Consider the following 22,029-nt stretch of genomic DNA (forward strand, 5'->3'; position numbering starts at 1 on the left):
TTTATACGACTAGGAAATTGCAGTTCCACAATCTTCTAGTTTGTGGGCATGATGGGGATGGTGAGTGGAGAGGCTGCCAAGGGCCTAGGTTTCCTGACCTATTGAAATCCCTTATCCCCGCTCCATATAGACAGAGGCTCTTTCTCTGCTCTCTCCCAACACAACTCTGGACAGCTTAATGGGCTAGAAGAGTTTCTAGAAGCAGTGATTTTTCTCAGTACCCTCTAGAGAAGTGTTGGGGTAAGGTGTAAGCAAAGGGAAGGCTGGAGATGTAGCTTAGTAGTACAGTGGTTGTCTAGCATGTGCAAGGTTCTGAGTTGCATCCCCAACTTTGCAAAAAAAAAAAAAATTAAAAAAGGCTTGGGAGGCTGAGGCTGGAAGATGGCAAGTTCAAACTCTGCCTCAGCAACTTAGTGAGGCCTTAAGCAACTTAGTGAGACCCCATCTCAAAATAAAATTTAAAAAAAATGGCTAGGGATGTAGCTTAGTGGTTAAGATCCTTTGGGTTCCATCTCCATGTCCCCTGATCCCCCCAAAAGAGAAAAATCCCCTTTCCTGGACACTGGGGAAAAAAATGGCTTTATGGATTTAGGATTCTGAACCACAAGCAGATCTGAGAATAGTCGTTATCTCTTAAGCATCTACAGTGTTGAGGAACTAACTTCGATGCTATACATCTTTTTTCCAACTTCATTGAGGTGTATTTTGCACATTCACTTATTTCATGTGTACAATTCAATTGATTTTTGGTAAATTCACCAAGTTGTTAAGAATATTTGTGTGTAAGTAGGTGTCCTGTGAATATTGTCACCTTTGCTTTATAGATGAGGAAACCGAGGATCATAGACATCATGTAAGTCACCAAGGACACGCAGCAACCATATTTCATCAGGGCTAGGAAGCATGTTTTTTTCCCCACATTTTCATGCTTCTGAAGCCAGAATGCACATTATATTCAAAGGCCTGTCATGGCTTATTTTGAAGTATTTTCCCTTTCTTAGTGGTAATAAATAATGGTATATTTTTAATCAAGGGCATCTTCACTTTGATGAAATATGTTATTTAAGGTATAATTATGATATGGGCAGAGACTCCCTTATAGTTCATCCTTGCATTAGTCAGGATTCTTGGTCGAAAGTGACAGAAATTTAAATCAAAGGAGAAATTATTGGCTGAGTAGGTGGGAAGGGATTACGGCTTGGATCTTAAATGGCTCCCCAAGGCTCATGTGTTGAAGACTTGGTACCCAGCTGTTGGGTAGCAAGTTGTTAGGAAGGGGTGGAAGCTTTAAGAGCTGAGGCCTGTAGGTCATTGAGGGCATGCCCTCGAAGTGAACATTGAGACCCACTCTTCTTGTCTTTGGTTTTGCTTCCTGGACACCAAGGGGTGAGCAACTCCTCTGCCACGTGCTGCCACCACCATGATGTACTGTCTCACCACAAGTCCCATAGCAACTCAGCTAACCATGAACTAAAACCTCTGAAACAATGAGCCAAAATAAATCCTCCCTTCTTTTCAGTTGATTGCATCAGGTATTTTGTCACAGTAATAGAAAGCTGACAGACATAGTAGGATCCTGGACATAGATCATTAGATTAGAACAGAGACCCTGAAAGTGGAACTCCACAGTGTAAGCCTCTGTCCGTCCATCTTTTATCTCTGCTCATCTTGACCAGTTAGTCTTTCTTCCTCCAGAGGCAACCCTAACTTATAATTCCAGAAATAAGAGAATTCAAGCCAGTGCTACTTGGGAGACTGAGGTAGGAGAATCGCAGGTTCACGCCCAGCCTGGGCAACTTAGCAAGATCCTGTCTCAAAATGAAACTAAAAAAGGGCTAGGGATATAGGTCAGTGGTAGAGTGTTCTTGGGTTCAATTCCCCGTACCACAAAAATAAATAAATAAATCTCATAGTTTGTTCCTTCTGTTGTGAGGTGATATTCTAAAGAGGTTAATTACACCTCTAAAAACTATGTTGTTTGAAGGATTTAATAAAGCAATGAAATATGCATGTAATATACTAGATGTAATTATGTTTAAACTTCTCATCAAGTAAAGATTTGTTTGCAGACAGATTTTTAATAGAAACATGAAAAAGCTTTTAAGAGACGAAACCTGTGAATTTGCCATGTTGAATTTAGCACTGGCTTTAAACTGTAATATCTCTTCTGCACCCTCCCAAAAGTTCTGGCACTACCCTACCTTCTCTTCCTCATTTGATTTCTCTTTGTCTGAATTTCCCCTTCCCTCTTTCCACCGAACCAAATCCTACCAATGATTTAACATCACTGTCTCAGCGGGAGTCTTTTTAAATAGCTTCGGGTGAAGGGAATCCCTCCCTTTTTTGGATTCCTACAGCCCCTTGCTAAAACCAGTTATAAGGCACCCATCAGAGATGCCCTGATGGCAGTATAATTTCCTGAGCATTAGTCAGGCTTTTCCTCTCTTGTGTTTTCATTTTTCCATTTTAGGGAATTCAGTGACCTTGCCTCAAGAAGGCTAAGTCATAGGGGTTGAGACGCAAACATTCCAAATTATTTGAGTGAAGATTAATTGGCCGTTGAGATTCCAGAAGGCGGATTAGAGGAAGGCTACATTTCCAGTTCCTCCATTGCTTGGAATCAAGCAGCAGGAATACTGCTTCTCAGCAAGGTGGATGAAAGAGAGAATTCAGGAAAATTCAACATTGGACAATCATAGTGTCTTAGAGACTCGGAAACTTGGGAGCATTGAACAAAGAATAAGAAAGACTACAAGTCAGTTGTGGCTTTGGTGGCTCACCGTAGAGCGGAGGCATAATAGAGGAAGAAACGAGATGTCTTTGGTATGGAAAAACCTGTAGATAGAAAAGCAGTTCAACTGAGCTGATCCAGAGGCTGCACAGTGGACTGGTGTTTAAAACATGTTGTGTTTTTCACCTGGCACGCAGGAGCTGAGATAGGAGCCATCGTCTTGAGGAGGCCATGTTGCCCCTTGCTGCTGGGGGAGCCCAGGAGGTCATAGCAAACATTGTCATATTGGCTCCACAAGAACCTACTATGTTGCTTAGGGTATGCCCAGTGGAACATGAATAAAACTGGCACAGAGAACCCAGGAGATTCAAGTCAGAAAAACAAAGGGCCCTGTAACTCGATTTTCCCTTTGAGTCTGGTGGCTCATGTGACCACCTGAAAGGGGTGGGAAACTGAACAGGTGGATTGAATGTATTTAGGGACTAAGCCTGAGAAGGCTGTGTTCATAGGCAGCAGAGTAGGTGGAGGATTCATCCCTTGTCCCATGAGTAGAATTCTTGGGAGGCTCCCAAGAGAGAGACTGCAGGGCCCTAGAGGTGTGTTGATCTGATCTCCCCAGAGCCGACCATCCAATAAAGCCAGCTAAGGCCTGGGGAGACCTACGCCTCAAGTGTGGGAACTTCCCTCACAGAACTCTGCAGCAGTCCCCCTCCCTGGGAGTGCATTGATGTGACCTGGGTGGACAAAACACCAACCTACAGGATTTCCATTCCATCCTACCTCATACTGTGAGAAGGGAAGCTGGGAGCTATTTCAGCCAACTTTAGTTTTAGGCCTCTCCAATTGGCAATGCAAAAAGAGGAAGGGGTTAACAATCCCCAGGCCCTCCTGCCCAGGACATAGCCTAGGAAGAAACTGAAAGAACAGGTGGACATAGGCAGTAATTCCACTCTCATCATGGTTTTTGACCACCTCAGTAGAGTCAATGCTTTCATTTTTCATTAAGAATCTTTGTGTGTGTGTGTTCTTTTTTTTTTTTAAAGAATATTACCATGAATTACATACACTTTATTTATTTATTTTTATTTATTTATTTTTTTAAAGAGAGAGTGAGAGAGAGAGAGAGAATTTTTAATATTTATTTTTTAGTTCTTGGCGGACACAACATCTTTGTTGGTATGTGGTGCTGAGGATCGAACCCAGGCCGCACGCATGCCAGGCGAGCGCGCTACAGCTTGAGCCACATCCCCAGCCCCTGTGTGTGTGTTCTTGCTGTGCTGACATATATATTATATATATATTTTCTCATTTCTTATGATAGTTATTTTTTTCTTGCCTTGTATTTGAAGGGTTAGAGTTTGGGGTTTGCTTATTTTGGTTTGGTTTGGTGTTTGCTTGCTTGTGTCTCTTTCTCTCCTTCTTCCACTAACAACGAAATTCTCTCATTCTCTCTCTACCTTACTTTGGTTTTTTTATTTTTCTCTCTTTTCTTTATAACCATCACCTGCTACATTTCTCTGTTCACAATTTTGGACATTCTAAACTTTGTTCTACTTCACTCTCATATTTTCTTTTCTCTTAATGATCTATATTTTTAACCATCTTTTTATGTAAAGTATTTGGTTTACATAACTCCTACCCCCACCACTCATATCATTGCAATTATTAGTGCTGTGGATGACATTGTTGGCACCTACTATTTACTTTAATGTTTGATCTAGTTCATAGTTTTTTTTATTATTTTTGCTATTGGCCAGTGGTTGACCCTATCTTTCCTATTTTTGTGGTAATTAGTGTTGTAGATGTCATAGTAAATGCCAAGTATTTATTTTAATGCTGAATATTGTTTGCATTATTTGATGCTATTGATTGTTTCTCCCTTTTCTGTGAGATGCTGGGAATCTCCAGTACACCACAAGTTCACAGGGTAGAGACTGTTGCTAAACTAAACCCAGCCAAAAGACAATGCACCTGGTTTTACACACAAATTAATCTTAGTCAAACATCAGCTATACTTTAATACAAAAAATAAAAGAGACAAAACGCAAATTAGCAATCAGGCCTCAAGTTAGGAACAGCTTCGGGTGTTGGGGCTCTCAGATTCCACTTAGGGACATCTACTTCTACAAAACAAAACAAAACCCAGAATTAACACAAAGTCTGTGGACATCACACCTATGAGGAGGGTGTCTCAATCTAAATCACTCCGGAACATTTTGGCAAGGGAAGGCTGTGACTTAAAAAGGCCCACACATATAATCAGAAGTGAAAACCCATCTTAACAGGTGGATAAAACACAGCACAGGAATACCAGATATATGAAAATAAGGTAATATGTCACCTCCTAAAGTTCATAATTCACCAGCAACCGATCCCAAAAATATTAAATTTTTTGAATAACAAATTCAAAAAAAAATTATAAAAATGATAAATTACATGCCTGTAATCCCAGCAATTCAAGAGGCTGAGGCAGGAGGATTGCAAGTTCAAGGCCAGCCTTAGCAACTTATCAAGGATCTAAGTAACTTAGCAAGACCCGGCTTCAAAAAAAATTTTTTATTTTGTAGCTCAGCAGTAGAATGCTCACCTAGCACATGCAAGGCCCTGGGTTTGATCCTCAGCACTACATAAGAATAAATGAATAAGGGTATTGTGTCCAACTACAACTAAAAAATAAATATTAAAAAAATTTTTTTTAAAGGTCTGGGGGTATATTGCTCAGTGGTTAAGTATCCCTGAGTTCAATCTCCAATAATCATCCAAAAATTATCAATGAATTCCAAGAGACAAAGAAAAACAACTCAATGATTTAAGGAATTCAGTATAGAATATGAATGAGAAAATCAATAAGGAGATAGATATATTTAAAAATAACAAAACAGAAATTTTGGAAATAAAAAACAAAATAAATAAAATGTTCTGTTGAAAGTCTAATTAGAGTAGACCATGCTCATGATAGAATCTCAGAACTGGAAGACAAGTGTGGCTGACCTTGAACATTCAGACATTATTAAAGAAAAGAAAATAAATAGGGCTGAGGTTGTAGCTCAGTGGTAGAGCACTTATCTAGCATGTCTGAGGAACTGGGTTCTATACTCAGCACCATATAAAAATAAAAATTAAAAAATGTATTGTGTCCATCTGTAACTAAAAGAAAAAATAAAAATAAAAAAAGGAAATAAGTAACCATGACCAGAATAACCAAGAACTATGGGACAACATTAAGAGACCAAATTTAAGAATCACTGGATAAAAGAGGATTGTGAAATGTAGGCTAATGAATGCACAACCTCTTCAGGGTAATAAGAAAAATTTCCAAACTTTGAAAATGAGATGGACATCAAGATACAGAAGCCATTCAGAACTCCAAATAGACAAGATAAAAAAACAAACAAATAAACAAACAAAAAAACCTCTCAGACCTCTTCACAACTCATTATAACTAAAACGCCTAACATATAGAATAAGGATAGAAGTTTAAAAGCCTCAAGAGAAAAATATTATGTCACATTTAGAGTCAAGTCAATCAGAATTACTTGCAATTTCTCAGCACAAACTCAAAGAGACAAGACACTTGGAATGACGTATTCCAAGTCCTGAAAGAAAATAACTGTTGGGCTGGGGATGTGGCTCAAGCGGTAGCGTGCTCGCCTGGCATGCGCGTGGCCCGGGTTCGATTCTCAGCACCACATACAAACAAAGATGTTGTGACCACCGAAAACTGAAAAAAATAAATAAATACTAAAAAATTCTCTCACTCTCTCTCTCTCTTAAAAAAAAAAAAAGAAAAAGAAAAGAAAAGAACTGTCAACTAAGATTGTTATATCCAATAAAGCTATCCTTCAGAATTGAATAAGTAATAACAATCCTTCCAAGATAAGCAGAAATTAAAAGAAATCATGACTACTAATCTGGCAATACAGAAAACACTTAAAGAAATACTCCACACAGAAGAAATAAAAAACAAACCCTAAAGCTCACAAATGTAAAATATCATTTGAAGAGTAGCTAAGTACCAGGCATGGTGGTGCACATCTATAATCCCAGCGGCTCAGGAGGCTGAGTCAGGAGGATCACAAGTTCAAAGCCAACCTCAGCAATGGCAAGGTGCTAAGCAACTCAGTGACAACCTAAGTAAAATACAAAAAAGGGCTGGGGATGTAGCTCAGTGGCCAAGTGCCTCTGGATTCAATCTATGATAATGCCCCTCCCCCCAAAAAAAGAGTAGCTAAGCACATAAAAACATAACCAGATTAAACATTATAAATAAATAAAAAATGTCTAGGTATGGTGGCACATGTCTATAATCCTAGCAACCCATGGGGTTGAGGCAGGAGGATTGCATGTTCAAAGCCAGCCTCAGCAATGTAGCAAGGAACTAAGCAACTTAGGAAGATCCTTGTCTTAAAATAATAAGTAAAAAGGGCTGGGGGTATAGCTCAGTGGTTAAGCACCCCTGGGTTCAATTCTTGTACTAATAAATAAATAAATCAGGAATTAATAAATCTCTCTCTATAATAGCATTGAATATAAATGATCCTAACTTTCCAATTAAGACAGGGACTGGCAGAATGTATTAAAAAAACAAGACCCAACCGTATGTTGTTTGCAAGAGACTTACCTTACAGGCAAAGACAACCACAGGCTCAAAGTAAAAGGATGGAAATTGTTAAATCATGCAAATGGAGTCTAAAAGCTACTCTTTAAAAAAATTTAGTTGTAGTTGACAAAATACCTTTATTTTACTTATTTATTTTATATGTGGTGGGTGCTGAGGATCGAACCTAGGGCCTCACACGTGCTAGGCGAGCACTCTACCGCTAAGCCATAATCCCAGCCCCTAAAAGCTACTCTTAGTTAGATATAAGACTACCTTATATCTGACAAAACAGATTTCAAGCCAAAACCAATCAGAAGAGACAAAGACAATCCAACAACAACAAAATAACAAAATTTAAGTGCACTAAAGTTTATGCCTCAAACTTTAGTGCACTTAATTACATAAAACAGAACTACTTGATTTAAAGACTCAGATAGATTCATACCTCTTTCACCAATAGATAGGTTATCCAGATGTTAAACTTGTAAAGACTCTTTGGACCTAAAAAATATTACAAATAAAATGAACTTAAAGACATCTACAGAATACTTCATCCAACAATAGCTAAATACACTTTTTTTTCCAGCAATTTGTGAACCTTCTCCAAAATAGACTATATTTTAGGTACAAAGCAATGCTTAGCAAATGCAAAATAATTTATATGATTCGTTGCATCTTATCAGATCAAAATGGAATAAAATTAGAAATAAACACCAAAAAACCCTGCAGAAACTATATAAATGGCTGGGCATGGTAGTATATGCCTGTAATCCCAGTGGCTTGGGAGGCTGAGGCAAGAGGATTGTGAGTTCAAAACCAGTATCTCAGCAACTTAGCAAGGCTGTAAGCAGCTCAGCAAAACCATGCCTCTAAATAAAATATAAAAAAAGGGCTGGGATGTGACTTAATGGTAAAGTGCCTCTGGATTCAATCTCCAGTACCAAAATAAATAAAGAAAGAAAGGAAAGAAAAGAAAAAGAAAGAAATTATATAAACATGTGGAGATTGAACAATACACTTTGAATGATAAATGATGATAGACAAATCAGGGGAGAAATTGTAATGTTCTTAGAATCAAACATAATATGATACAACATTCCAGAAATGCTGGGACACTATGAAGGTGGTTCTAAGAGAATAATTTATAGCTACAAGTGCCTACATAAAAAAATCAGAAAGGGCTGGAGATGTGGCTCAGCGGTAGCGCGCTCGCCTGGCATGCGTGCGGCCCAGGTTCGATCCTCAGCACCACATACCAACAAAGATGTTGTGTCCGCCGAGAACTAAAAAATGAATATTAAAAAATTCTCTCTCTCTCTCTCTCTCCTCTCTCACTCTCTCTTAAAAAAAAAAAAAGAGAGAGAGAATTTATAAAAAAAAAAAAAAAATCAGAAAGATCCCAAATAAATCTAACAATGCATCTCAAGGCCCTTGAAAAAGAAGAATAAGCTAATTCCAAAACTAGAATGAGGAAAGAAATCATTAGTTTAGAACCAAAATCAATGAAATTGAGAATAAAAAATAATACAAAAGATGAATGAAATGAAGAGTTGGTTCTTTGAAAAAATAAAAAAGATTGACAAGACCTTAACCAAACTAAAAGAAAAAAAAGCAAAATCCCACATTAATAAAATTAGAAATGAAAAAGGAGAAATCACCACGGACATCACACAAATCCAGATCATTAGAGACTATTTTGAAAACTTATACTCCAATAAATTGGAAAACCTAGAAGAAATGGATACATTTCTAAATATACATGACCTGCCAAAATTTGAATCAAAATAACAGAAGACTTAAAACAGATGAATAACTAGGAATATTACAGAAGAAGTAACAAAAAGTCTTCTAACAAAAAAAAGCCCAGGACCAGATAGATTCTCAGCTGAATTCTACCAGATCTTTAAAGAAGAACTTATGCCAATGCTCCTCAAATTAATTCACGAAATAGAAAGGTATGGAACACTTCTGAATTCATTCTATGACGCCAGTATCACACTGATATTAAAATCAGATAAAGATACATCAAGGAAAGAAAGCTATAGATCAATATCCCTGGTGAATTTAGATGCAAAAATAATTCTTCTCCTTCTCCTTCTCCCCCTCTTCCTCCTCCCCCTTCACCTTTTGTTCCTCCTACTCCTTCTTCTTTTTCTTCAAACCAGGGATTGAACCCACAGGCACTTAACCACTGAGCCACATCCCAAACCCTTTTTATTTTTTTTATTTTGAGGCAGGGTCTCAATAATTGCTTAGGGCCTTGCTAAGTTGCTGAGGCTGACATCGAACTTGCAATCCTCCTGCCTCAGCCTCTGGAGCTGCTTAGATTACAGGCATGCACCACTGTGCCTGGCTGTATGCAAAAATTCTTCATAAAATATTGGCAAATCATATTCAATAGCATATTAATAAGACTTAATATGACCAAGTTGGCTTTAAGCCAGGGATGAAAAAATGGTTCAACATACACAAATCAATAAATGTATTTCATCACATAAATACAATTAAAGACAAAAATCATTTGGTTATCTTAATAAATACAGAGAAAGCCTTTGACAAAATTCAGTACCCATGATAAAAATACTGAAGAAATTAGGGATAGAAGGAACCTACCTCAATATCATGAAGGCTATATATAACAAATCCAAAACCATCATGCTTAGTGGGGAAAAACTGAGAGCATTTTCTTTAAAATCCAGAATAAGACAACGATATCCACTCATCACTCCTATTCATTATAGTACTAGAAGTTCTAGTCAAAGCAATTAGACAAAAGAAGGATATAAAAAAGATAAAAACAGGAAATAATGAAATCAAATTACACTGGTTGCAGATGATATAGTCCTATACTTAGACAATTCAAAAGGCTTCACCAAAAGACTGCTACTAGAGCTAATAAACATATTCAGCAAAATAGCAGGTTAAAAAATCAACTTTCAAAAATCAATACTTTTCCTACAAACCAATTATGAATCTGCTGAGAAAGAAATCAAGGAAACAATTCCATTTACAATAGCTTCAAAAAAAACAAAAAAGTAAAATACCTACGAATAAATCTAACCAAGGAGGTGAAAGACCTCTACAACAAAAATCATAGAAAATTGAAGAAAGAAACTATAGAAGACCTCAGAAGAAAGAAAGACCTCCCATGTCCATGGATAGGCAGAATTAATATTGGTAAAATGACCATACAAACATAAACAATATACAGATTCAATCCCCATCAAAATACCAATGACATTCTCTACAGAACTAGAAAAAAAATCCTAAAATTCATTTGGAAAAATAAAACACTCAGAATAGCCAAAGCAATTCTAAACCAAAAAAGCAATGCTAGAGGTATCACAATACTTGATTTCAAATTATACTACAAAGTTATAGTAACAAAAACTGTATGGTACTGGCTTAAAAACACATAGACCAATGATATAGAAAAGAAGACAAAGAGAAAAACCTATACAGATACAGTCATCTGGTCCTTGAAAAAAAGATGCCCAAAACATACATTGGAGAGTAAAAAACCTTTTTAAAAAATGATGTTGGAAAGCTAGGGCTGTAGCTCAGTGGTAGAGCACTTTTCCAGCACATGTGAGGCACTAGGTTCCATCCTCAGCACCACATATAAATAAATAAAATAAAGGTATTGTGTCCACCTACAACTAAAAAGATTTTTAAAAAAAATTATGCTGGGGCTAGGGTTGTAGCTGAGTGATTGAGCGCTTGCCTCGAATGTGTGAGGCACTGGATTCGATCCTCAGCACAACATGAAAAAATAAATAAAATGAAATATTGTGTCCATCTACAACTAAAAAAATATTAAAATAAAATAAAAATTATGCTGGAGGGTTGGGGATGTGGCTCAAGTGGTAGTGCACTTGCCTGGCACACGTGAAGCACTGGGTTTGATCTTCAGCACCACATAAAAATAAAAAATAAAGATATTGTGCCCACCTAAAAAACTAAAAAGTAAATATTTTAAAAATTTATGCTGGAAAAACTAGTTATCCATATATGAAAGAATAAGACTAGACCTTTGTCTTTCATCCTGCACAAAAATCAACTCAAAATGGTTTAAAGACCTTAGAATTACCCTCAAAACTATACAACTCCTAGAAGAAAACGTAGGAAAATATTCTAACACATAGGCACACAAAACAACTTTCTCAATAGACCCCCAAAACATGGGAAATAATGCCAATAGTTAATAAATAGAATGACATAAAATTAAAAAGCTTCTGCACAGCCAAGGAAACAATTAGGATGTGAGGACAGAATCTACAGAATGGGAGAAAGTCTGTGCTTCTTACTCATCTGACAGAGGATTAACATCCAGAATATCTAAAGAACTCAAACAAGTGAACACCAAAACCAACCAACCAAACAAACAAACAAAAAAACCCAAACTGGGTGTGGTGGCATATGCCTGTAATCCCCATGGCTTGGGAGACTGAGGCAGGAGGATCTGGAGTTCACAGCCGGCCTCAGCAATTTAATGAGGCACTAAGCAACTCAGTGAGACCCTATCTCTAAATAAAATACAAAATAGGGTTGGGGATGTGGCTTAGTGGTTGAGTGCCCCTGAGTTCAATTCCTAGTACCAAAAAAAAAAAAAAAAAAACACCAAACCAAATGACCCTATTAACAAATAGGCAAATAAATTAAACAAATACTTCCTAAAAGAAGAAATATATGTGATCACCAAATATATGAGAAAAAAAAAGTTCAGCATTGTTAGCAATTAGGGAAATGCAAACCAAAACTACACTGGGATTTCATCTCACTCCAGTCAGAACAGCAGCCATCAAGAACAGAGGATGTAGAGGAAAAGGTACACTTTCACACTGTTGGTAGGCTTGTAAATTAGTATAACCACTAAGAAAATCAGTATGGAGGTTCCTCAAAAGACTAGGAATGGAACCATCATAAGACCAGTTATTAGTCCTCTGTGTTTATCCTAAAGAATTAGTCATTATACTATAGCAATACAGGCATACCCATGTTTATAACAGCACAATTCAGAAAAGCCAGACTGTGGAACCAGCCTAGGTGTCCATCAGCAGATAAATGGATAAAGAAAATGTGGTACATATACACAATGGAGTTTTATTCAGCCACAAAGAAGAATGAAATTATGTAATTTGCAGGAAAATGAATAGAATTTGAGAATATTATGGCAAAATAAACCAAGCTCAGAAAGCCAAGGGTGGCATATTTTCCTCTCATATGTGGAAGCTAGAAAGGAAAAAGGAAAAGAAAGGTAGTGGGGGTAGGGATCTCATTAAAACTGAAGGGAGGGGCTGGGTTGTGGCTCAGTGGTAGAGCGCTTGCCTAGCACATGCAAAGCCTTGGGTTTGATCCTCATCACCATATAAAAATAAAATAAAGAAGAAAACTGAAGGGAGATCAGTAGAGTAGAGGAGGGGGACAGGGAGGGGGCAGGGAGAGGGTAAGGGAAAGGGGAAATACATGAGAATAATATAGGTCAAATGATACAGTTACATTGTGTATGACTATGTAACATGTATGAACATGTAACAAAACCCCACCATTATGTACAACTGTCATGCACCAATATATGGGAAGAAAAACACCAAAAAAATGAACTAAGAGATTAAAAAGGAAGAAAGGATTATGTGGCTGTAACTAAGACTCTGAAATGAAGTCATTCCAAGAAAATGCAAGTTTATTTCTCTCATACACCAATCAAGAGGTTGGCAGCAGGGGTTTAAGATGACTAAGCTGCTCTGTTCTACATAGTTATCCAGGTGTTTTTCTACTCTGTTGTTCCATCTCCTAGGGTATTGTCCACATCTTCAGGGTTACAGTTGGGACACTCTCATTTATGTTCCAGCCCAAAGCTTGAACACAGCATGTATTCCTTCCACCTGCATCCTATTGTCTGGAATTACATCATATGGATGCATCTAGCTGCAAAGAAGCCTGGGAAATGTGTTCTCTGTTTGAAGCAACATGGGCTTGCCTAATACTTGACTATAGAAGAAGGGGGGAAGATATTTTGAAGCACAACAAGCAGCTTATACACTTTTTTCTTTTTCATTTTAGTTTCCTCAAAGCCAGTGTCATCGAAGAACTGGTAGCTCCAGGGGTCACCACAAGGGAAACAATCTACAAGATCCAGAAGAAAAAGACGGAAGAGAAGTCCTATTCCAGTAGGCGATTGCTTCATAATACAACATCCCCAAACTTATTAGCATTAAACATCAACAACATATATTTGCTCATAATTCCATTATTTAGGTAGTATTTGGTGAGGAAAAATTGTCTCTGCTCTACCCAGCTTGGGCAGCTGGAATCATGTGAGGTCTCAAGCAAAATATGCCTGGTTGATGCTGGTATTGATTTTCTCCTATGTTACCTCCTAGGAGCTTTGTAATTTTGCATTTTGCATTTAGGTCTATGATCCATCTGTGTCAATTTTCACTTGTGGTCCAGTCCCTCTAGGACAAAGTGTTGAAAAGCATAATTTTATTTTTGAGTTTACATACAATAAAAATTGACTTTTTGGAGGGGTGTTAAAACTTCTGAAAGTTTTAGCATATGTTTAGATTCACCATCACCACAAACAGTTCCATCACCCTCAAAGTTCTCTTTGTAGTTGAACTCTTCTGAATCTCTAACCCTTGGCAACCACTTTGAGTGTTGGAGACCAGAGGCAGCTTGCTGGACGTCTGACTGCCCTGTGGCTTCCATGCTGTTAGGAAGTCAAGCTTCATGGAGAGGCCATGGGTAGGCACTCTTCTGACTGCATGAGTCTTCTGATTTTCCCAGCCCAGGCACCAGGCCTGTGAGTGATGTAGGCTCAGATGATTCTAGCTCCCAGCTGAAGTCATTCACAGGTTTCAGTCTTACCAGATAAAGCCCAGACATCCTGTAGTAGAAGAAAATTGTCGCCACTGTTCCTTTTGAAAACTTCTAATCCACAGAAGCTGTCAGTGTTTTAAAAAAAGGAAAAAACATTGGGTGATGCCACCAAGCTTGGGGTGATTTATTTGCACAGCACTGGGTATAGTAGACACTTACTTGTGGCCTCCTTTAGAGGAAATTGTGGTTATTTCCTTAGTATCCATTCTCCCTTCCATAGCATCTGCCCCAATTTTCATCTGGATAACATTTGTGTTAGTCAGTTTTCCACTATTGTAACAAAACACCTGAAAATAAATTTAAGAGGAAAGGTTTAGTTTTTGCACACAGTTGGGAGATCTCAGTTCATAACTGATTGGCCCTGTTTCTGTACATCTGACGGGGACTACATGGTGGAAGAAGCTGCTCACTTCATGGCAGCCAGGAAAGCAAGAGAAAGGAAGAGAAATGTGTCCCATGGTCTCCTTCAAGGGCATGCCCCTAGTGGCAATCAACCTCTTCAAGAGGCCCCACCTTTAACACAGAGGCTTTGGGGGGAACATTCTGAATCCAAACTACAGCACCATTCTTCCACAAGGTATAGTGTCACCTCTGGTACATTTTAGTGGTTACTAGAGTCAGAAGCCTATTCAAATTCAAGGAGAGGGTAATCTGATTCTGGAGGGGCATTGTTCTACTAGCACAATTTAAATGGCAGGGCTACTGCAATACCTGAGTAACAGCTGAAATTAAATTTCCTCCTCAATTGATGGTCAAAGGATCAGAGTTCTTGAAAACTGACCCCAAGAAGAAAAAATTTAAGTGATATCCCCTAGTATATTTGGACTTAACTGTGACAGTCTTGGTTTGCTATTTTGGGTTTTTCCTTCCCTGGGGAGTGTTTCCAAAAAGGGTGGGCTAGGTGCTACTCATAGTGGATGACTTAGGTAGCAATTGGATGAAGATTGGGAGTTTTTTTTGGTTTGATTTGGGTTTGATTTGAGGATCGAACCTAGGGCCTCATGCATGCTAGGCATGTGCCCTACCACTGAGCAACATACACAGCCCTTGGATGAAAGTTTTTATTTTAAATCTTAAGTATTTGTTCTACTTATGTAGAAGAAAACGTGTAATCAGCCTACCACAGATACCATTTCTTAGGATGAAGTTGAATTTATGTAAGTAAAAAATAGAAAATTGATTTAAGGGGCTGGGGATGTGGCTCAAGCCGTAGCGCGCTCGCCTGGCATGCGTGCGGCCCAGGTTCGATCCTCAGCACCACATACCAACAAAAGATGTTGTGTCTGCCGAGAACTAAAAAATAAATATTTAAAAAAAAAAAACTCTGTAAAAAAAAAAAAAAAAAAGAAAATTGATTTAAATAACCTACATCAAGTAAATAATTTGGGGTGAATATAAAGCAAGAGAATTCTCTGCAGCAAGTCCAGGCTGCAGTGCAAGCTGCTCTTTCACTTGGCCCTGATGATCCAGCAGATCCAACAATATTCCAAGTGGATTTGGCAAATGGGGATGCTGGGTGAAGCCCCAGGTATGTACCAGTAGGAGAGTCACAGCACAGGCCTACAGAGGTCCGGGGCCAATCTGTGATCTGTTTCTGCAAACAACCATGGATTCATGAGCCATCAAGTAGCCATGCAGATACCAGATGTCCTGTTACTCACCAAGACAGGGAATGGGGCACATTTGGCAGCAGGGTCATATCACATGGACATGGTATACAAGAGATTCAGTTTGAACAGCTACCAGAGGGCTTGAGTAAGCTGTGCAGGCAGGTGGCTGGGGCTCCTTCCACAACACTTGCTCCATCACCTCTCTTCCTTTAGTCCTGGGACCTCATAGAACATTCTTTGGGATCAGCTGACTGAGGAGAAATAAATTTGTGCCTTATTTACAGATGGCTCTGCAGATGGCTGGCATCGATACAAAGTGGACAGCTGAAGCCTTACAGCCTCACTCCAGGGTAGGCCTGAAGAACGGTGATAAAATAAGTCTTTCTACTGGGCAGAAATAAAGAGGCACATTTGTTTGTGCACTTTGTCTGGATCAAGAGATAGCCATAAGTAGATATCTACATTGGCTCATTGTCAGGAATGTGAGAGGAATATGACAGGAAGATTGGTGGCAAGTTCTGGGGAAGGAGTATGTGGCTGGATCTCTTCAAGTGGGCATGCAGTGTGAAGTTATTTGTGTCCCATGTCAATGCTCACTGTGTTCATTAGCTTCCCACTACTGTAATAAGAGGAAAGCTCTTATTTGGCTTCAAAAGAGAAAAGGTTCATTTGGTTAAAGGTTTTGGAGGTTTCATCCATGGGCAGTTGGCCCTGTTGCTTTTGAACATGTGATGAGGCAGAACTGAGGATAGTGTATGGTAGAGGAAGCCCTCACCTTGTGGCAGGAAAGTAGGAGAGGGAGGAAAAGCCCAGAACTCCACAGTTCCCTTCAAGGTCACGCCCTGAGTGAACTAACACCTCTCACTAGGTCCTACCTCCTGGTCCCACACTTCCCAATAGCACCCTGGACCAAGCCTTTAACACATAGGCCTTTGAGAGACCATAGTACTACCCAAAGTGTGTCACTGCAAAGAATGCCCTTGACAATTGGGAATATAACATATTCTATGGGGTCAGTCAGTCTCTTCCCCGAGTCAGCCAGTGCTTACTCAAGGGCCCATGTAACAAAGTGGCCATCACACCAAGGGACAGGGACTTATCTTCATCAACAACAGGGACTTCTCTTCATCAAGGCTCATTCAACCAGATACTAACTGCTTAATCTGCCAATAACAGAGTTAAGCATTTTTGAGTCCCCATTGCTGCCCCATGGGCAACCTTACGGCAAGTTGATTGATAATGCTGGATTTTTTCCATCATGAAAGGGGCAGATACTTGTCTTTTGTGAGCCACATTATTCTTGATAGGGATTCGCCTTCCCTCACCATATTGTTTCTGCCAGCATCACCAGCATGGATCTATAGATTGCCTCACACATTGTCCTAATATGCCATACAATACCGCTTCTGATCAGGGAAGTGGCTTCACATCAAAAGAACAGCAGTAACAGCTGAATGGTCATGAAATTAATGGGTTTAATCTCATACTTTATTATCCCGAAGCAGCTGACTTGATAGAAAGATGATATTGTGGGCTGGGGATATAGATCAGTGGTAGACCATTTGCCTAGCATGAGTGAGTCCCTGGATTCAATCCTCAGTACCGTCAAAAAAAAAAAAAAAAAAAGAATTGTTAAGTAGGTTAAAAAATGTTATCTAGTAACTGAAAGAGAACGAGTAAATGGGAACTTTAAAATTTTAATTAAAAAATAAATGGGCTGGGGCTGTAGCTCATTGGCAGAGCACTTGTCTGGCATGTGTGAGGCACTGGGTTTAATCCTCAGCACCACATAAAAATAAATTAATTAATTAAATAAAGATATTGCATCCATCTACAACTAAAAATATTTTTAAAAAATAAATAAGAATTGAATGCAGGGGTGCTTAAACGCTGAGCTACATTTTAGAGACACAATCTTGCTAAGTTGCTTAGGGCCTTGTGAAGTGCTAAGGCTAGTAATCCTTCTGCCTCAGTCTCCTGAGTTGCTGAGATTACAAGTGTGCACCACTGCATCCTCCTTAAATGGGAGCTTTAAAGTGTCACAAAGGTAGCAACTGCAGAAAGCAGCCACCATCTCTGGGGCTGGGGAATTCAATTATTATTTTTTTTTTTTTTAAGAGAGAGTGATAGAGGGAGAGAGAGAGAGAGAATTTTTTAATATTTATTTTTTAGTTTTCAGCGGACACAACATCTTTGTTGGTATGTGGTGCTGAGGATCGAACCCGGGCCGCACGCATGCCAGACGAGCGCGCTACCGCTTGAGCCACATCCCCAGCCCGGGAATTCAATTATTAAAGCTTAGAATTTGGAGGAAAAGCTCTGGAGCTGAAACAGCCCTCTGAGAAGGATGTGATGCTCAACTGATTCTAGTGCCTCTGAACTTGGAAGAAGAGCTTTGTGGGTCTAGGACCCAGACTTTTGAGAAGGGGGCCACTAGGGAGATGTCAGGAGGAACCTTGCTGAAGTCTCCAAGAGTGGGGTGTATGCCTCTTTCACAGGATGTAGGCTTTACTGGAGAAAATCTTCCTCAGCTCTGCTTATAATGATCCTATTAAAACTTCAAGGCTGCCAGGCAGGTATGGTGGTGCAGAGACTTGTAATCTTAGCCACTGGGAAGGCTGAGGCAGGAATACTGCAAGTTTGAGGTCATCCTCAGCAATTTATAAGACCCTGTCCCAAACCAAACAAATAAACAAGCGAAAACCTTCTGGGCAGCTGAGTGTGGTAACCCACACCTATAGTCCCACCTACTTGGGAGCCTGAGGTGGGAAGATCCCTTGACTCCAAGAGTTTGGGACCAGCCTGGGCAACACAGCAAGACCCAGATTAAATACGTCAAAGCCTTCTGGTCAGGGACAGGGCAATGCTGCCTTCAAGGTGGGATTTGTTCTTAGAGTGCCATCACACAGGCCTTCTGGGACCCTTTCCCCAGCCATGAGAGAAAATGAACAGAACATTTTAGAAACCCTTGCAAGAGGCCTGGTGTGGTGGCACAGGCCTGTAATCCCAGGGATTTGGGAGGCTGAGGCAAGAGGAGCCTAAATTTTACCAGCCTCAGTAAATCAGTGACGTCCTCAGCAACTTAATGAAACATTGTCTCAAAATGAAAAAATAAAAAATAAAATAAAAAAGGGCTGGTCATTTAATGGTCGAATGACCTTGGATTAAATCCCCAGTATCATAAATAAATAAAATAAATAAACCAACCCTCAGGAGAGACAGCCCCACCCCATGACTGCAGAATCAAGACACATTTGTTGAAAGGCATTTAAATACCTTTTCACCTTTGGTGTTCCCAAGACCCAGCTCCTCAGGGGCTTAGGATTTCTTGTTCCACAGAGGCAGATCCTCAGTCCTTCAGTGACCTCAGAATAGATCACTTGGTGACAACTTCATATGACTAAGTAAAAGTAGATCCTGAAGCCCTACCACCTGTCTCTGGTCCTGAGTTGTGAAAGCCCTGCTCTGGCCTCCCTCTTCTGAGTGGACATGCCTTCGCATGTCCTAGCTTTCTCCTAGCTCCTGGCTGGGTGCCCGGATAAAAAATTGAAACTTCAGGTAGTAACAAGGCTTAAAATTGTCCTGTGAAAACATCCGGGCTGCCGTCTGTGGTGAGCATACACTTGTAGTTTCAGGTATTGGGGAGCCTGAGGCGGGAGGATTCCTTGATTCCAGGAGTTTTGAGATCAGCCTGAGCAACAAAATGGAGTCCCAGATTCAAAACAACCACCACTACATGCTGCCTTCAAGATAGGATTTGTCCTCTGCGTGCCTGCCTCCAGGCCTTCTGGGGCCCCCACCCAGAAAGCCGGTCAGATGTGAGCCTGCAACTGTATTCTGATCCATTTCAACCAGATCCACGTGGTTTAAAGCCAGGGAGTTTAAAGACTGAAGCCCACTCTCGCGGAGCAGAAGGGACCAGATTGCGGAGGACAAAAGTGGGAGCCTGGGAACTATTTCCCCCCTGCAAGCCCTGGCAAGAATCAACGTAGTATTTCTCCGATCTTAAATGGATTCTTCGATCACATATTACCTTCCTACCCACCCACTAGCGAGGCAGCTGAGCTTTATTTCCCAGGGGCCACGCAGAACCCTTCCACAGCCTGCTCACAGTCGAAGCCCGGCTCATCCGGCAACGGGAGACGACCCCTCCCTTAAGGGAAGGGGCCTAAATCCCAAGAGCCGGAGGAGTTGCAAGGCAGCCAGCGCTGGCGGCTCGGGAGGGGCGGCTGGGACGTTCAGGGTCCTGGGCGACCACGCCAGAGTGCTAGCCAGGAGGGCGCTGCGGGTCTAGAAACCCGGGAAAGCAGACAGCTGCGCCCTGGCCAGGACTGCGGCGCGAGGGGCGTGGCCTGTGGGCGTGGCCTGTGGGCGTGGCGGACGCCAGTGGGCGCGGCCTCCCCAGGGGGCGGTGCCTGCGCGGGGCTAATGCCTTGACGGTGGGGCGGGAGGTGACTCGAAGGCTCAGCGTTTTAGAAGGGTCACTCCTGCCCTCGAGGGTAAGGAGGGTGCGAGCCCAGGTCGGGAGGCGACTTCAGAGACGCGTAAATAAGAAAGACTCCCGCTCCAGGGCCACCATAGTGGGGAAGAGGGGAGAGGATAGAGCTCGGGTGATACTGAGGATCGGCCTCCCCGACCTGTGGTCGGTGGGATGAGTAGGATCCTGGGCCGAGAGGATCACAAGCCTCATTTCTCAGGCCCGGAAAGCGCCTTCACCCCCACCCCAGATGCTCCAAACAGGAAGGGGCAGCGTTCCCCACACCCTGGTTCCTGAAACTGGGGGCAGTACTCTTCAGGAGGCCATCCCTGGCCGTTCGCCTGAGAGCCAGAGTTGCCCGGGACCTGCAGGAAGGACCTGACGCGCGGCCATCTGCTGACCAGTCTGATGCCAGTGTGGTCGCCTTGGTTCTGCTGGCAGCGAAGCCACGAATATTACACGCCGTCAGGCTCCAACAGGCCCTGCAGCCGGCTAAGCCCGGGCATGGCATGCCTTGAGAATATGCTAGTGTCATTTTAGCTAAAATCCTGGCCACCTTTCTTCTCCTCTTCCCCTCCCTCGCCTTCACACAGAATCAGAACTGTTTATTTCAGATTCAAACGTAGTGAAGATGAACAAGTCGCATTTTCCAAACGTTCTGCCATATGATCCCCAGAGGTTCTCTTATCACTTTTCTCCTTATTTTTACTTTTTCCAGCACTATCTATAAAACTATTACTATTTTTTTTTTACTTGACTCAAAATTTGAACTTAGGGGTGCAACCTGGAATCTCAGGTTTCTTGTGTGATGTTTATTTTACTAATTCATATTCAGTATAAAAGTCTTTTAAATGTTTGTTCATAAATCACCTAAAATTACATGTTTCACCAGTGATATTTTTTAAACTGGAAAACTGAGGTTCATGGAGGTTAGTGTCCTGCTCATGATTATGGCACAGGCCTAAGCTAGTTCTCTACCTTAAAGAAGACTTTGATGATTAGGAAAGAATGAGGGGCTGGGGATATGGCTCAAGTAATAGTGCGCTCGCCTGGCATGCATGCGGCCCAGGTTCGATCCTCAGCACCACATACAAACAAGGATGTTGTGTCCACCGAGAACTAAAAAATAAATATTAAAATTCTCTCTCTCTCTTAAAAAAAAAAAAGAAAAGAAAGAAAGAATGAAACTCAGAGGGGTACAAAAGGGCCATTCTGAGAAGCAGAAACACAAACACTGATCTGCACAGGGCACTGAGGGTGCAGGGATGGGAAGGTAGGGGGATACTTGAGCATCCAGTTCTCTCATTTGAAGTGGGGATGACAAAGGTTACCTCAAAGATCCCTGTGAGAATTAAATGAGATAAAACAGAGGTTTGGTACAGTGTTTGGCTTGGCACACAGCAAGCACTGGATTAATACTTACCCTTATAAAAGTTGGGTAGCAAGAGCTCTGAGGGACATGCCTCTGGGTGGCTTCTTGGCTAGAACTTCCAGATTCTACAACTACTGTTTCCCTTAGGCTATCACTGTTACCAGTTTGGTGTCTATCTTTCCAGATCTTTCCTATGCATGCACATATAGTACTTGTGTATATACTACACACACACACACACACACACACACACACACACATATATGTACTTACAAATTATTTGGGTGGTTAATGTTAAACTCATGAAAAATGGTGTATTCATTCCAAACTTGCTTTTAAATTTCCACAGCCTGCTCA

The sequence above is a fragment of the Urocitellus parryii genome, chromosome 9, assembly GCF_045843805.1.
Source record: "Urocitellus parryii isolate mUroPar1 chromosome 9, mUroPar1.hap1, whole genome shotgun sequence".
Lineage (NCBI taxonomy): Eukaryota > Metazoa > Chordata > Mammalia > Rodentia > Sciuridae > Urocitellus > Urocitellus parryii.